Consider the following 13,819-nt stretch of genomic DNA (forward strand, 5'->3'; position numbering starts at 1 on the left):
GGTTACTTTATTCTTCAATTCAGTATAATTTTCTGTTTTACCCTCATCTAGCTCGGGGACCCGCGTCATGACCACAGTATATGGGAAGGATTCTGGAGGTAAATCGATACGTGGGAGTGAGTAACTTGTTTTAGCAGAGTCTTTGGTTAGCTTAGATGTACCTTCCGCTCTTCTTTGTTGCCCTATATCACTAGATGTCTTTACTAGTCCTCCATTTCCGTTCCCTGCAATCTCCCCCTCTTGCCTGCTTGGTCTCGTATTTTCAACAGATATAATGTCTTGTCTAGTTCCGTTCATTATCTGTGCAGACAAATTATACGCAGTTAAATTGGGCAGTGGGGCAATGTTTTTTTCTGGATTCAAAGATGGATTCCTCAAGGTAAGTATACTTGTGGATTCAGCATATTTTTTTACTACCTCATTATTCACTAGCGTTGTACGTTCTAGTGTTTTAACCGTTCACCAATCATTTTTATCCTCTCAAGGAGAGGCACCATTAGTGATTTAGGCAAATGCTCCATCTTGCCCATAAAGTCTTCAGCAAAGTCAGTGGGGGCATAGAGAATTCTACTCGGTCAGTTTGCACTGTATTTGATGTAAAGTTAGGTGTATTTGTTCTAAATGGTATTGTTTCAAATAAAATTGAAGTCTGTGTTGCAGTACTACTTGTTGTTATTTGTTTATTAGTCAGATTTTCGGTCTTAGATTTCTGTACTTTCCAGCCCTGTTTCCTTTTTGCCTTTAATCCATTGACGTACATTGGCTTTTCTTTTATAATTTGTGCTTTGGAAACATGTTTAGATCTAGATCTAGTCTGTGAGTGTAATATAATTTCAATGGATGTATTGTCTGAGTCTGACTCCCCCGAATCCTTCATCATCTCATCCCGACCAGAGCTATCTAGCTCCGGTGAGTTTGTCTTTTCTAACAGATGACAACTATTGCGATCCCTCATAGTGTTATCACTGGTATTTACATTTAGTTGCTCTGGAGTCGCTGCTGTCACTATTGACCCCATTGAGGATCGCCTACGGTATAGGGGTTCTAATGAGAGGCGTCTCTCAGTTAGGGCAATTTCATGCTCTAATACATTTGTAGCTCTAGTTATGAAATGATCTAATGTTCCCGTTACGCTCCCCCCTGCCCCCGCTTTTCTCCCTTTTCCGATGCGTGTTGTCATTCTTTCTTCCAGTACACACTGAAATATACCTTGACGCTTAGTTATCTGAGTATCAATTTTATGCACTTTAGTCCCAGTAGCAGGTATGCTTACAGTTCCGTGATTCTTCAGGAGGTGGCCCAGCCCAGCCTCTTCGGGCCTCGGAGGGCAGCAGACGGCCCCGCACTTGTCCCGGGTTTCACCCAGCACCGTCCGCGCGCGTCCCGCGTTGCGTGGGGGAAGGCGGCGCTTTAAGCGCGATGACAGCGCCTCCCCCAGCAGCAGCAGCTGTGAGCAATTGGTCACTCCAACACCGTCGGAAACAGCACGGTGCACCCTGGGACCACGAGTCCCACCAGGGCATCAGACGATTGTTGGTAAGTGAAGGCAGGCCACAGGTCACCAGATTTGATTCAGACAAGTCACTTTAGGCACCAGGAACCCCACTCCCAAGCCACTAAGTGCCACGGGTACCTTGTCCTTCAGGGCCTTTTTTTTAAAAAATAAGGGGAAGGGGTTGCATGCCTGACTAAGTGAGAAACTTTCCACGGCCCCCTCTTGAGCCACTGTGGGCCTAAGGGACACCATCCCCTGAGGCCTTCTTTTTTTATAAATGGGAAAGGGTGTGCAGGCCCCCTTCCCGAGCCTACAGGGGCCTCATGTGTAACTGATTTAATCTATCTTACAGTACTTTTCTCTTACACACTTCCTTTAAAAAACAAGGGCCACAATATGCATTCCGACTAATAGTGAGTATTGAGAAGTCATCTACTTCTTTTTACTATCCACAATCCATCAAGAGTTCATCAAGAGTCCCTCAAGATCGTAAAAATTAGTTAAAAACAATATACACTTAGTATCTTCACAGAAGTTATCCCTTAGACGGGAAACAGCGGTTTCAACGTGGGTAATACCACGCAGGTATGTTACAACGCGGACGTTACATCTTACCACGCATGGCATTACATCCCAAGTCGTTTCAACGACTTGCGCTAGATGGCGCGCAACGCCAGCGAATGTGTTGGATTTTAAATCCAACACATTCTCTGCTGTTGCACTAACTGGAGTAGGAATAGTAATTTATACTATTCCTAAGTCCAGCGCGCCATTTAGTGCAAGTCGTAGAAACATCTTGCGATGTAAAGCCATGCGTGGTAACAATGCGGACGATGTAACGTCCGCGTTGTAACCTACCACGTGGTATTTGCTTGTGGTGTAAAGAGACATATTCCCCTTGGACACTTCCTCTCTAAATCTAGGGGGATAGCAACTCTTTCTGCTGCCCCCTTATATAACTGTTTTACTTAATTTCCACAACACCTCCAAATTTTCACATTAAACAGTTATGGCAGCCCTTTCATTTCTAACATTCCAACAGCCAGCCAATCAGAGCCCAGGCCAGACTAGCAGGAGCCTCTCGTGACAATGTAAAGGCTCACAGGCCTCTTGACTGATCAGAGGGCTCCATTTTTTATTTTGCGCTCACACTGGACGCTCGTCGTGGGACACTTATGATTCCAACTGCCATTATATACAATCATTTTTGGGCCTCGACGAGTTAAATGATACAGATGATAGCATGGTACTGGAGTACGCAGTAGCCTCCAAATTTCATGGCAAGACCGGAGGCTAGCATTATGAATAACCTTTTATTCCACCACTGCTTGCAGCACTTAGAAGTATTACATCATTAAACCAAACTTCTAGAATATACAATGTCCAAAACATAATATAACCCTGAACACAGCAGCCATCTTCCTCTTTTATTTTGCTTCTCCTTGCAGATAAGTATACTTGTATTTTTCTCTTAAATTAATTTTATTTAAAAGAAAGATTTAAGTCGTTTTAATGTTTTTGATGAGTTTAAAGTGTTGAGGTGAGCGTGTATATAGTTGATTGAGGATTGAGAGTGAGGAGTTTTGGGAACTTTGATGTTTTGTATGTTGTTAACCCAATTTTCGGGTTTGATGTAGTTGTTAGGGCAAGTTGGATTTGCAATGTAAAGTTAAGTCGATTTAAAAAAAAAAAGAAAAGAAAAGTAAAGACGTTTTGATAAAGCGATCCGTTATTTTTAAACGAACTCGCGAGGGTTCTTACTCGTCTCGCAGTGGCTCGAGAACTCTTCGTGTCGGAGCCCGTGAGGCAGGGGAGACGTTCCGAGTTGTGGGAAGTGAAGATGGTGTGGTTGCGTCATCGCGCATGCGTGCGTGATGACGTTTGGGGGCCATCTTGAATGAGGACTAGTGCGCGTAAGAGCGTTTTTTGTGACCCGATCGAGTTGACAGTTATAACTGCCATTTGAGAAGGATTTTGTGTTATTGAAGGATCGCGGAAAGGAGGCACAAGCAGAAGGGTCAGGGGAGCCTGATTTGCGAAGGATGGTTCAGGAGGAAATAAAGAATTCAATGAAAGATGTTCTAAAGAGTGTATTAAAAAGGAAAAGGAGAGTTATAAATGATGAAGAGGGGAAATTTTGGTTGGTTAACGAAGAAGAGAGTAGTGAGGTTTTAAAAAAAGGGAAGAGAGCAAAGAAGCTTAAGAATATTGATTTTGATGTAAGGTTTATTAAAGGAGTTGGTGGTTCAAGCGCCACAAGAGATGGAGGTGTCCAGAGCGGCACAAAAGAGGGTGTCCCTTGCGGCACAAAAGATATTGAGGAATCTTCTGAAGAGATTTCGGATGAAGGAAGTGAGAATGAAGAGGATGAGTTCATTCTTGAAAAGTATGATGACGACGGATGGGACATGGACAGGGATAAATTAGAAAAAGATAGGAAGGAAAAGGGCTTAGTGAAAGATCCTCAGGGTGAGATGTTTAGCCCGGATTTGATTAGACATCCAAGGAGTGGTGACTGGTGGCCTCTGCCTCATGTTGCAGAGTTCATTAAACAATGGATACGGAGACCTTTGGAGAAAGAGGCAAGGGCAGTCATGAAAGCTGAGTGTTCAAGGCCTGTGGTGGATGGTAAGGCATGTTTAACTCCTGAATTGGACCCTGATCTTATTAGTTTTCTTTTTAAGTTGGGTCGAGATCCTAGGAAAGGAATTGAGAAGGCTCTGAAACAGTGTGAAGACAGGTTATTAGACATACTAGGGCCTTTAGCAAGAATTCCCGATATGGTGGAGGAAGCCAAGATGAAGAAGGTTGCGGTTGATTTAGACCTTTTGAAAGGTTGGTCTCAAAGGGCAGTTTGCTTGTTGGGAAATGCAAACGCGGCCTGATTTCTGAGAGAAGAAATGAGTACTTATGAGAATTAGCCCGAAGTTGGCTGATTTTTCAAAGAAGGAACCCACGGATGACCCAAAAGGATATCTATTTGGTGAAGGGTTAGTGAAAGGAGTCGGCAAATATGTTGCTACTTTTACAAGTTTTGATAAGGCTCCGTCCAACCTAAAAAGGGTCTTCAACAGAGGTGTTTTTGACAGGGTTGGGGGAAGAGCCCGTTTCCCTGGCCGAGGATTTTGGATGGCCCAGTATCAGTCAGGTGGTAGAGATGCGTTCAGAGGCTTCCAGTCTGCAACAGGATTTTTCCCGCAAAGAGGAAGAGGATCTGGAAGAGGGCGGCAGCCATGGGGAAGAGCCCAGTTTACACAAAGTTCATTTAGTAAGTATGAAGACGAGTTTTGGTTCTTTCCCAGACAAGGTAGGGGGAAGGTTGAGATTTTTCGAAGAGAATTGACAATTTGATAACAAGAGACAATTGGGTTTTAGAAGCTGTGAGAGGATATGTTGTGGAGCTGGTGGATCTTCCGGTTCAATTAAGAGAGCCGAATCAATTGGTGTTCAATGGGGAATTAAAAGAGATTGTAGGCATGGAAGTTTTGGAAATGTTGAAGAAGGGAGCAATCGAAGAGGTTTCAGAGGAGTACAAAGGATTTGTAAGTACGATATTTTTGGTGGAGAAGAAAGGAAAGGGTTGGAGGCCTGTAATAAATTTAAGGAGTAGGAATCAATTTGTGGTTTACAGGCATTTCAAGATGGAAGGAATCCATCTGTTAAGAGATATTTTGCAGGAAAAGGATTGGTTAGTGAAGTTAGATCTGAAGGATGCTTATTTCACGATTCCAATTGCGAAGGAGAGTCGCCGATATCTTCAGTTCAGGTTGTTGGGTCGGTTGTACCAATTTTCGCCTCTCCCTTATGGTCTGGCATCTGCTCCGTGGTGTTTCACGAAGGTTTTAAGACCAGTGGCTACGTTTTTGAGGGAGAGAGGTGTTTGGATGATTATGTATCTAGACGATTTTCTTTTAATGTCTCAGAGTCAGGAGGGGTTGAGGATTCAACTATCGTTTTGTATGGATCTTTTAGAAAATCTCGGTTTTCTAGTAAACAAAGAGAAGTCTGTTTTAGTTCCGACTCAATGTTTGGAGTTTTTGGGTTTCAATGTAAATACAGTAGAAACGAGTTTAAGTTTACCGGAAAAGAAGGTGCAAAAGATATAGTCAGAAGTGAGATGTGTTTTGAGAAAGGATTTTGTGAACTTGAGGGCTTTAGCGAGAGTGATAGGTTTATTTTCTTCTTCCATTCAGGCAGTTTTCCCGGGTCCACTTCATACAGAGCCTTACAACGGATGAAGGCAGATGCTCTCAGGAAGGGATTGTGGTATGGAGATCAGGTTGTAATTTCAAAAGAGGCTCAGGAGGAGTTGGTTTGGTGGTTGGAGAATTTGGAAGCGTGGAACGGTCGTGCGATTTTTGGAATTTGCCCAGATTTTGTTTTGGAAACAGATGCGAGCCTTTTTGGTTGGGGAGCATGCTTAGAGGATCAAGAGAGTGGAGGAGGAAGGTGGTCTTAGGAGGAGAGATTGATGCATATAAATGGTTTAGAGATGAAAGCAGGGCTTTATGCTCTGAAGAGTTTTGTAAAGAATTTGAAGAATTTCAATGTGTTGTTGAAAATGGACAATGTTTCAGCTGTCCGTTATATAAATCGATTGGGTGGGAACAGGTCAAAGAATCTGTCTCAGTTGGCAAAGGAGATTTGGAATTTTTGTTTGGAGGAGAAAATAAGTTTGAAGGCAGAATATTTCCCAGGCAGGAGCAATGTTGTAGCAGATTGGAATTCAAGATTTTTGAGGTATTACAGCGACTGGAAGCTGAATGTTCAGGTTTTCAGGAGAATAGTGAAGGAGTGGGGTCCGTTGGACGTGGATCTGTTTGCGTCGAGGTTGACTTTTCAGCTGGATCGATTCTACAGTTGGAGGCCGGATCCATTGGCAGAGGAAGTGGATGCATTTCAGCAGAATTGGAAGAAGGATCTGTGTTACGCTTTTCCTCCATTTGCAATGATAAAGAGAGTATTGTTGATGGTGAGGAAACAGGAGTGCAAGCTGGTGTTGGTGACGCCGTTCTGGGCAGGTCAGGTTTGGTTTCCAGGTCTTTTGGAATTAGTGATAGAGGAGCCTATGTTAATCCCAGGCTCGGATGATGTGTTAATAGGAGAAGGAGGAATGTATCATCCTTTGGTTATGGAAGGGGCATTGAGCCTTCTTGTTTGGGAGATATCAGGAGAGAAGGGCAGTTCCGAGAGCTTTCGGAGCAGGCTCAGGATTTGCTCAATGAGTCATGGGCTCCAGGAACCAGGAAAAGATATTTGGGAGCATGGAGGAAGTGGTCTTGTTGGTGCTTGGAAAAGGGTTTGGATCCCGTGGAGGCATCTGCCACCGAGTTGGCTAATTTCTTGTCTGTTGTGTTTGGTAAAGGTTTAAGTTATAGGACAATTAATTGTTATAGGTCTGCTATTGCAGCAGGTCATAGTTTGGTTGGAGGTTGTTCGATTGGTAGGGAACCTTTGATTTGCAGGGTTTTGAAAGGAATTAAGTTGAGAAGACCTCCTAAACCTAGATATAATGGTATGTAAGATTTTATCTTTGTTTGAGAGTTGGCCAGCTAATAAGTATTTGAGTCTTAAGCAGTTGTCGGGAAAATTAGCAAGTCTTTTGTGTCTTTTTTCTTTTAGAAGAGTTTCTGATGTTAAGGCTTTAGATATTCATAATAGATGTTTTACTCCTGATGGGGTTCTTTTTAGTGTAACTAAGAGGACTAAATGCATGTTGAGTGCAATTTTTTATCCAAGATTTTTGGATCATCCTAAACTGTGTGTGGCCATGTGTTTAAAGGAGTATGAGTCAAGAATGAGTGAGTTTAGGAGGGATGGAGATGAGCAGTTGCTAATTTCTTTTGTTAAGCCTTTTAGGTCAGTTTCTTCAGCTACAATTGCTAGATGGGTGAGATTTTGTATGTTTTAAGCAGGTGTGAATTTGGATGAGTTTGGTGCTCATTCAGTAAGAGGTGCTATGGCAAGTAAAGCTTTCTTGTCTGGTGGTCGATTGGAGGAGATCTTGCGTACAGCTGATTGGTCAAGTGCGGATGCTTTTGCAAAGTTTTATTTGAAACCTTTGGGGCATGTGTTGTCTTTGGTTTTATCACAACTTTGAACATGCATAATGCTAGCCTCCGGTCTTGCCATGAAATGTAGATTCTCCAAGTTTGTGATGAGAGAATCTGGATTTCATTAAAGACACGGAGGCTAGCATTATCCCTCCCTCCCTCCCTTTTAGGGTGAGGTTTGGGGGGGTTTCAAGAATTAGAATGTTATATGTTTTGTGGAGTTTATAGAAAAAGAAAAAAAATGTTTTGTTTATTTCAGAATTTTTTGGAGAAGATCGGCGTGAAGTTGGAGTTCTTTTGTTTTTCTTCAGGAGCAGCGTAAAAGAGGAAGATGGCTGCTGTGTTCAGGGTTATATTGTGTTTTGGACATTCTATATTCTAGAAGTTTTGTTTGATGATGTAATACTTCTAAGTGCTGCAAGGAGTGGTGGAATAAAAGGTTATGCATAATGCTAGCCTCCGTGTCTTTAATGAAATCCAGATTCTCTCATCACAAACTTGGAGAATCTACATTCTCAAAGGTCTCAAATGCCTTGATAAAACCCGCAAATATTCTATAGAGTCCTCTGGAGTCAAATAGAAATGAGTACAGCATTTATTTCATGAAGTACATGGTAATAAATAAAGAGCACAAACACAGCCTGTACTCCTGAATCAACCGATGTGGGCCAGCGGCATGGGCCATAAACCAGTATCTTAAAAGGAAACATAGCAACTGGAATGCATTTACTTTTGACAAATGAGCTTGCTCCGCAAAGGAGGCGTTTAGAGGCAGAAGCTAAATAAGATATTAGGCTTAAAAGCTCTGATATGCCACCTTTGTGTATCACCAGCAGCAGATTTTTTATTTAATGGTGTGGAGTTGCACCCTAATACTGGGAACAGGTAACCTCATATTTCCAAACTGCAATACTCTTAACTAAACAGACTCCATTGTGGGACAGTCATTTGCTTTAGGAGATGAGAAACTTAACAGGATTCTGCCCTGCCCGCACCCGCACTCGGAGCCCGCCTGTAAACACCGCAGAGAGCTCCGCCTGCTGACTCCTGTCAGCTGGGGAAGGAGACGTCAGAGTAGGATAAAGGGAGGGGTTCGCAGGGAAAACCCGCTTCATGTTCCATTACGGACCCCGCTAGGCCCTCGCATGTACATCGTGTCTTCTGGGACACTTACCTGCCGTTTGTCTTGCGCTCTCTCCAAGTTGGTGCGAGGCTGGGTTTGCCTCCTCAGCTCCCTATTAGTTGCTTTAGTTTCCAGGTTAGTGGAGGCTCTTCTGGGGCTTCCAGTGTTTTCCTGTCTCTGTTGCTAGCTGGCAACATTGTTTCCTTTTGATTCCCCTTTTAGCTGCAAGGCTTAACTCATTAGTGTCCTGCAGCCTGCTTCTGTAAGACAGAAGAAAAAGACTTTAAAGTTTCCTTATTTTGTTGTTTGAAGGAGTTTGCTTTTCTTCTCCCACTGCCCTCACATACGTATCTGAGGGCTGCGTTCCTTGATGGTAGAGGGTCTTTTTTTCTGGTTACCTCCTGATTGCATTGAGTCTCTTCTCGCCCTGTAAGGTAATCTATTGTTGTTTTTTAGATCTCTAAAGGCGATTACTGATTAGGTTTGTATGCTTCCCATTTCATCCTTGTTCATGGCTAAACGTCTGCAGTCCAAATATACAACAAGTGAATGTTTTTTTTCTAGATACCTTGTGTGTTTTTATGCTCTGATCGTGAATGTTTTCTGCGTAGAAAGAGCACCATATTTTGCAGGTATAATATCATAGTAGAGATATATATATTCATACAGCAAGGTGTTAAGAGAAAAGAACGTACTCACCTTTGTGTCTTTTCCCATCAGGCGCTTTGGTGATACCCAACAGACGTTCCACTGGATTCTACTCCTTCTTCTTTTCCTTGTTTTGTTTCCCCTGTTTCCCCAGCCTTCCCTTTTTTGCTTTGACCTTGTTGGGCAAAGGAGGTGGGTGAGGGAAGCTGGGACCTTATGTTGGTTCCTTACATTGTGCCCCTGTTGAAAATCCAGGTGAGCCCTACAGAACGCGAAGCCCACGTTTCAATATTTCTTCTTGGGCGTAATGGAGGAACATCAGATAACACTAGCCGATGTGGCAAACATGATATGTAACTTACAAAAAGAAACCCAAGCTTTGACTCTAAGAGTGGATGCTCTACAACAGACTTCACGTACTCCACCACCACCTGATGTGGTGCCCCGTACCCATAACGCCTTTTTTGCATCACATTCTTCTCAGCCTAGTAGCACGTCTCCTGTATATCACATTTCTACTCCCTCTTCTATACCCTTAGCACCTCCAGAACTGTTATTTAGTGCCAGAGCTAAATTCGCAACATTCATTAACCAGTGTCAACTGCGCTTTACGTACAAGGGGTCCTGCTTCCCCACCGAGCAATTCAAAGTAGCTTTTGTCTTGTCATATTTGGGTGGTACAGCAGCTACCTGTCAATCCCTTTAGTGGATAGAAACAATCCCTTATTGTATAACTCCAGTGCGTTTAAGGAGGAGCTACGACACCTGTTCTACAGGCATTCTTTCATGCAGCCACTAGACACTGAACTTCTGATCCTTAAACAAGGATCAAAAAATCTTATGACATATTTCTCTTGTTTTAACAGGCTAGTTGCTGAGGCGGGATGGCCTGAAACTAAACGTAGTGTTCTCTTTTACAGAGGCTTGAAAGACGACTTGAAAGACGTGCTAGCACAGTGGTAGATCCTCCAGAATACTATGATGCTCTAATTGATTTAGTAGTTAAACTGGATCACAGCTTACATGAACGAAAATGGGAAAAAAGAAGTATTGAGACCAGATTCTCTGCCGTTAGAGAAAAGAAACCAGAGATAGACAAACCTGTTGAGGATCCAGAATCTATGCAGATAGGCAGTAATAAATCGCCCTTCAGTAAGGAAGAACGGCAGAGATGACGGGCGGATAACCTATGTTTGTACTGTGGCAAAGCTGGTCATTTCCTTAAAGACTGCCCGATTAAACCTAAATGGCGCACAGAGTCAGGAAACTGACCAACCTGGGCAAGGTGGAGACAAATTGCTTGGGTAAGACAGGTTTAATTGTCTCCTAATTGTTAGGTCTTGACCACGCTCTCAACCTTATGCACCAATTTTTCTTTTTAGCCCGGCTAAATTGGGGGTCACGATAGTGTAGAAGTTCAAATCATGCTTGATTCAGGTGCCATGGAGAAACTCATAGATACTGCATGGGTCGAGAAGATGAATATTCCTGTTGAACCAAAGAAGACAGTGGAAGTAGTTAAACCCATTGATGGGAGTCATATGAAGTCTGTGCCTGTTAATTATTCCACCATAGACTTAGGCTTCCAAGTAGATGACAGACATTCCGAAACAATTCAATGTAATGTCATCTCTTCACCAAAGTTTCAGGCAATAGTAGGTCTCCCTTCGTTGATGAAACATAACCCTCAAATCTACTGGAGAGACCATACTTTTACTTCCACCTCAGAGTATTGCAAGACACACTGTTTAGAAAGTCATGCTCCTTTACAACACTTAGTTGGAGTCATTGATTCCAGCTTGTCTGTGTTACCTGAATGCTACAAGTCTTTCTGAGAGGTGTTCGATAGAAAACGCCTCTGTCTTACTTCCCCATCAGCCTTATGATTGCCGCATTGATCTGGTGCTGGGAGCTAAACTCCCCTGCAGTCGTATATATTCCTTGACTGGGAAGGAAAACACAAATTTGAGGGAATATCTGAATGACATATTACAGAAAGGATTTATAAGACCATCCCGATCTACAGCTTCCCCCCTTTTTCTTCACACCTAAATGAGAAGGGGATCTTTGGTGCTGCATAGACTATGGAGCCCTTAATTGTGTGATGATTAAGAACAGATACCCTCTACCCCCAATCCAATCTTTGCTCAATCAAGTAAAACAAGCAACTGTTTTTACCAAGCTTGACTTAAGAGGTGCCTACCATTTGGTCAGAGTAAGGGAGGGAGACAAATGGAAATCTACCTTTCACATTAAGTTTGGGTTGTTTGAATATATGGTTATTGCTTTTGGGCTGTGTAACGCCCCAGCCGCTTTCCAGTTCTTTGTTGACAATGTACTAAGGGAGACATTGAATATTACCACTATCGTTTACATAGACAATATCATAATATATTCTTCCTCCATAGAAGAACGTATTGGACATGTGAAGATTGTATTAACACGTCTTAGCAATAACAACCTGTACATGAAACTAGATAAGTGTGAATTTCACGTTCCTGAAATCACCTTTTTAGGTTTTATGTTGTCAGCAAAAGGGGTGACCATGGATCCTAAAAAAGTAGCTTCCATTACCCAATGGCCATCTCCCTGTTCAGTGATGGAGGTACAGAGAGTTTTGGCTAACTTTTACAGGCGATTCATAAAAGGGTTTGCATCTCTGACAGCTCCTATACCAAACTGTTAAAAAAAAGAAATACCTTTCACATGGACAACAGTGCTGAAGAATCCTTTTCCTTGCCTAAAAGAGTCTTTTGTCGCTGCCCCCATACTGCAACATCCTGACACTTCCCAACCCTTCATAGTAGAAACAGAAGCATTCACTTACCCCTGCTGAAATAAACTATTCACTAGGAGACAAGGAATTACTGGCCATCAAACGGGTCTTTGAAGAATGGCATCAGTACCTACTTGCGGCCTTACATACAGTTACGTTTATCACAGATCACAAATGTCTGCAGTCCAAATATACAACAAGTTTGTTTTCTTGATACTTTGTGTGTTTTTACCCCCTGATCGTGAATGTTTTCTGCGTAGAAAGATCACTATATTCTGCAGGTATAATATCATAGTAGAAATATATATATTCATGCAGCAAGCTATTAAGAAAAAAGAATGTTCTTACCTTTGTATTTTTCCCATTATGCACCTTGGTGATACCCAACTTCCGTTCCAGTGGGTTCTACTCCTCTTCCTTTCCTTGTTTTGTTTTCCCAGCCTTCCCTCTTTTGCTTTGACCTTGTTGGGCAGAGGAGGTGGGTGAGGGAAGCTGGGACTTAGCAACGATTCCTTACATTGCGACCCTGCAGAAAATCCAGGTGCGCCCGACAGATTCCAGAAGTGGGATCTCACTGGAATCAGCAAAAAGAGTGATGTCCGAGAACAGACAGGATCGATATCCTAAGAAGAGGTCAAGAGGAGTATAATTTGATGGATACCGAGATCTACAGGAACCTGCAGGTCACACACTCCCTGAAGGTCCACACTTGAAAATACACATGCAGTGAATACCTCTTCCCACTAAAAGACAGGATCCTAGCCAAAACCTTCCCCAAAAAAGAAACACACTTAATATACAAGAAGATAATCAGCACCTCACTGAATCCCCTTAACAAGCTAAGAGAAAGATGGACGACAGATTTAGGAGAATTGAGTGAGGAAGGCTGCGAGGAGACACTCTGGGGCCTGTGGGAAGTCACTATTAGAGCATGCTAAAACATCCTATATGGAACCTACTACACTAGGATGATATGGTCACACTAGGAAGCGCCAATACTGACATAAGCCTTAAAGGCTGTGGTCATCCAATACCTTTATTCACACAATAGGGTTTTTCTCCCACTAAGGATATTATTAGCACATTATTAGCATAGAATGGGAAAGCTTAAAGCAGATCTCAGAGGCTCCCATGGATCTAGAATTGAAATTGTTCCTTCTGGGGACCTGGAACAGGAAGACCCCATACAGAGACCTGAAATTATTTGGCAACCTTGCCCTGCTACACAAAATGTGGCTCAATTATTGTGAGCAAGTTGCTACCCACCTGACCCCTAAAGGTACAAATATTAGTGATATGGACTGGTGTATAATTGCAGAAAATACAAGTAGGAACCAGGGGGTTCTGAAACAAGTTGGGAAAAATATGGGGCAATAGAGATCATCTCACCAAGGTCCTCAACTCCTCAATTACCATGACCCTCTTCCCCCAAAAATGGAAATACGCCGACAGTAAGCTATTGCTGAAGAAGCCATCCGGACCCAAGAGAAACTAACAACTACCTACCTATCTCCCTGCTTCCTTCCTAACCAAGGTCATCAAGAAAGCCATCAATATCCAGCTCACTGGGCATCTTGAGAACCACAACCTTCTGGGCCCCTCTCAATCTGGCTTTAGAGCAAGCCACAGCACAGAGACAGCTCTAGTCGAAGCCACGTCAAAATGCTCCTAGACAACTGAGAAACAGCAGCCCTCATTCTCCTCAACCTCTCAGGCACATTCGA

This window comes from Lissotriton vulgaris, chromosome 9 (genome assembly GCF_964263255.1).
Source record: "Lissotriton vulgaris chromosome 9, aLisVul1.2, whole genome shotgun sequence".
NCBI lineage: Eukaryota > Metazoa > Chordata > Amphibia > Caudata > Salamandridae > Lissotriton > Lissotriton vulgaris.